We start from the raw sequence: 5,033 nt of genomic DNA on the forward strand, positions 1-5,033 counted from the left end.
TTTGAGGTATTACGGGATTTAAAATATGGCCAAACAAAGTAAGGCATTAATATGTGCTTTATAAGCACACACACAAAAAAAAAAAAAAAAAAAAAAAAAAAAGCATGCTAGTTAACAGTGAGAATAAGTCCTTCCTAGTGGATAGATTCTTAATATTAATGTTTTCCTTACTAAAACAAAAAAGGTTTTTCTTTGAGATCACTGCAATAAATAAATAAATCAACTAACCAATCAATCAATATAGAACCATTGTTTTTAAGAATGTAGTTTGTCACATAGCACCACCCGTTATTGTACATGACATTAATTTACACAGCTTAAAGAATGATTGTAGATTTCAAAACAGAGTTGCAAGCAAAAAGTGTTACAATCATTCCGGATACATTCATCATTCATTCATCAAGTGTTGAATGACTAAAAATAGTGTTACCTGACTAAATGCTTTTTTTTAGTACAGTAGTTCCTATTTAAAAACAATTAAAGCTAGTAGCATAACAAAATAATTGTGTACAGTTAAATATGACTTATGACAAAATTGTAGTTTTCTATTTTTTGTTTAGCTTGAGCTAACTACTTTTTCAGTAGTTGTTTCCTGAAGTAAAGATAATACTGTTAATAAATGTTAGAATTTAATTGATTCTTTTTGCATTTAATGACAACTAATATTTTGGAGGAATGCATCCTTAATGTGACTTTATTATTGCTGAATTGCATTGACAGGTTTTGTGTCAAATCAATCTTTGAAAAAATCACTTCATTTTATGAAGTGGCTGTAAAATCAATTTTAATTTGTGTCACCTCAATAAAAAGTGCTTGTTCAGTTGCCTATATATTTGCAATGCCCCTGTTCCCTTCTCTGCATATATTGAGTGCAATAACACAAAAGAACACGGTTTGGACCAGTGCACCACTCGTTCCTTTTGATCCGGTCCTGGGAGCCCTATGTGATTTCCTACTGTGGGACAAGCCACCCCAACCCCCCTACAATCCCTTTGGCTTTTACGTTGAAAAGAACACAACAGGCATTGTTCAGGGGATGACTGTCCTCTGTCATTGTTCTCTTTGTCAAAAATCATTATGTAGAACGACAAACAGGTGTTCAGTAGCTTGTGAAGGTCAGTGTCAAATTCATGAGCTCCAGCATCCAACAGTCTCATCGATTGTGCTTTGATGCATTTTGAGAAAAGGGAGGAATTTTACCTGGTAAATGGATAGAAATCAAGATGACATTTTGTCAGGTTAAGAGTAATTTGAAAATATCTAGTCTGACCTTTTATAGCGCATTGTATTTAAAAGCCTCAATATTAACAAGAAATAAACTTGTCAGAGGGCCCTTCACTTTTTTTAAATGAGGTTTTCCAGCATGTCTATAAATATTTGAAACAGGTGACAGAGAACTGTCAAAAACTGCAGTGAGTTTGACTGAATCTTATCAAGGAGAGGGATTTTTATGGATCCATTTTTTTTTTTTTTTTTGGTAATATAGAAATTTATATGGCAGAATGTGGAATTGAGACCGAGAGTGTAATGTAAATACACCCAAGTCCCAATGGGTCAATATGGCATGATGAGATTTCTTGCTAGCTCCCTGAGTGAGCGCACACACACCACCCTCACCAACCCACACAGACATCCACAGACACACTCACACAGGCACTCATCATCTTCCAGACAATCTCAGCTGGCACTTGCACTTGACATTTTTTGGTGGTGAAAGGCCAGTCTAGTTTTTGACAGACACTGCCATTGTGTTAGTCTGACATTCAGTTGGAGGATATCAGTACAAATCAAAATGTGCACTGGAATTAGTTCTGAATTATTGCCTTGTTTGCTATGCTATAATGTAATATGGGAAATCATGTGTTTCTTTATATTTATGCTTTACTTCTGATTTTAGCTGAAAATATAACAAGGCAATAATAACCAGTCTTAACTAGGCATAGCACAGTGAGAAGTGAAATATGTTTGCCACTAGCTTCACCAAGCAAAACTGTAGAAATAATAATTGATGTTATACAAGTTTCCAAAACATTCCATCATCTGCCATTGGTTGGCAAACAAAAAGTTCCACCCCCAACTCATACTGTTCCTGTTAAAGACATAGAACAATGTTAATATATATAACACATGAGATGCTAAAAATTGAATGCACTGTAAATTGTAAATAAAAAAGCGTCTGCTAAATGAATTAATTTAATTTTAATTTTAATGTAATATATATATATATATATATATATATATATATATATATATATATATATATATATATATATATATATATATTGCTATCTCAGATCAACAGCACCTTTTTAAAGTTTGTAAAACAGTATTTACATTGCTGAAACTTTAGCGCACTTAAATAAATAATATACTGTGTATATATAAGTGTAAACTAAATGTAATTTCTTCAGACACTTAATTGCATGTTATTTACAAATAAATCCAAATGTATTACAGCTTAAATTTATAACCCATTAAACACAAAACGTTTAAATGTAATTTCAGAATTACTTATATTGAAATATGGTTAAAGTGTACTGCCAAAGTTATGGTAAACTAAAACATACTATAATGTAATTTCTATTGAGATCTATATGCCATATAATTAAATATATTTGAATTGCATATATGTCTAATGATTAAGTTTAAACATATTAACGTTAATGTTTATTACATCTTAATGATTTAAAAGATACTTCAAAATAAAGCTTTTGATTTTAGATGATTACTATCTTTTGAATTCCACTTTCTTTGAATTCATGTAAGTTACCTTTTATTTTCAGTAGGGTTACTTACATGTAATTATGCATAATTTATTATTATATAGGTAAGTACATGTAACGTTTAACAAGGACACTTTAAAATAAAGTGTTACCAAGTTTTACTATAAGTGCACCATTAATACAATTAAGTACACTTCTTTTTCACAAGGACAAATACTGAAGACAGACACAAGCTTGCTGTGGAAGATGAAAGAAGACATTTTGAGAAATGTCTCAATGTTTTAATCCATACAGTAGAAGCCAATAACAACAAAACCATCATTCTTCAAAATGTCTTCTTCTTGTGCTCTGAAGGAGAAAACATGAGGGTGAGCAAATAATGACAGGTTTCTCATTTTTGGTTGAGGCTCAGTTGGCTCAATTTCCAAAGTTCCAGGTACTTTGGGGCACATTGGTGTTCGCCGTTTTGAAAACTCTTATCAGTAGCAGGCAGGTCGAGCTGCCCCAGTGACAAAACAGCCCATTAGAGCCCTAAAACATTGAAGAAGGATACTACCATCACCTTGGTTCCCTAGGGGCTATAGTGGAGCACAGCAGACACACAGAGACAGCCCCGTCATTCAATCCTAATGCTTGCACCTTCACTGTGTACCCTAATGTGATTCTAAACACATCTAAATGACATTTCCTCTCACTGAGATAGTGTCGATGGCTCTATTAGAAGTTGATAATGGCAGATATAAGTGCTGCAGGAGAGGATATGGAAGATCCGTATCTTAAGTGGCTCTCTTTCTTTCATGTCTCACTCCATCACTGTAAGGTTCCCGAGCTCCCTCTAACACACTGGCAATGTGTCTAAGGTGATATGTGGCCAAAACAACCACATAGTTCATATGTGTGCGTTAACACACATAATTAGGCAAGTGGACATGTCTGATATGCCAAAGCAATCATGCATTAGGAAATAGAAATATAATACCATGAGATGCCGGGCTAGAAGTAGTCGAGTCTTTTTTAGCAATTCTATATTGGTAATTTAATGCATTTTCTATGTTTTGTATTGAAAGAAAATAGACATTCGATTTTTGGATTATTACTGTTATGCTTACTAACATGCTTAATAAATAGAGTTATCAGGAGTTGGCATGCTTTTCTAAAAAAAATACCTCAATAACACAGTGCTTAGCCTCCGATCCAGAACTCCTGAATAATATTATTTTTTGGCCTCTAAAATATTGGAAGATGGTAAATAATAACAGTGTCTTTGCAGCAGTGATGTTTTAGTGCATAATGGGACTTTCCATTTAGAGGATTTTTTTCAAGCTATCTGACACTGACATGGAATTCTGGTTTGGAGTCTCTCATTTTTTTTTTTTTTTTTTACAGCATAAGTCACCAACCCTTTTTTAAACAGAACCATTCAATTATTTGCTGTAATAAATAGGCCTGGCAGTTTTGCTCGGCATAACAATATTTGCAGGCATGGGAATTTGCACGCTTCTGTGCTAAAGTTAACAATATGGAAATGTCTTTGAGCTTACCTGCCAGACTTCTCAGAAACACATTACTTGCAAATTGATAGCAGTGCTGAAAACAGCTGATTAGAAACAGGTAGACGGCTGCTGGATCAAGCGTGATCCCCTAAAGACATTAGCTGTGCTCAAAATAGCTGTACGGTACATTTGCAGATGAATAACCTATGCATAAACCTAAACACTTCCATATCAATGATCATTCGTTTATGACCTGAGCACTTTACATGCATGTTACTTCACATTTTTGTATGAAAACTAAATGTCCTTATTATTTGCACATGATCATCTTTTTTACATATTCACTCATTATTTATTATTATTATTATTATTATTATTATTATTATTACCACAGATAGTAATAATAACCGAATATGTTTTTCAGCATTAAAATGTTAATACTTTGAGAATGATTAGATGATTAGAGTGTTACGATTTTTGTGTTTACTAATAATTATTTTAATCTTAATAATTTAATATTTGTTTAACTGTATTTAAATTATCAGTACTTTAGGAAGTTTTAAACAGTTTTATGATTTTTTGTGTGATTATAATAAATTATGATTATCGATTATTATAAATTATAATGAATTTATAGACATTTTAAATATTTGTTTATGTATTATTAGATAATAATAAAAATAATAATATCTGCAATTACTATTTATAATAATATTTGCAAATATTAATTTTATGTTTGGTTATTTCATTTTAATGTGTGTGTGTTTTTTTGCTTCATTTAAGCTTTTTGTCTGGACTTTTAACAAACATTAAAATA

The sequence above is a fragment of the Carassius auratus genome, chromosome 16 (assembly GCF_003368295.1).
Source record: "Carassius auratus strain Wakin chromosome 16, ASM336829v1, whole genome shotgun sequence".
Lineage (NCBI taxonomy): Eukaryota > Metazoa > Chordata > Actinopteri > Cypriniformes > Cyprinidae > Carassius > Carassius auratus.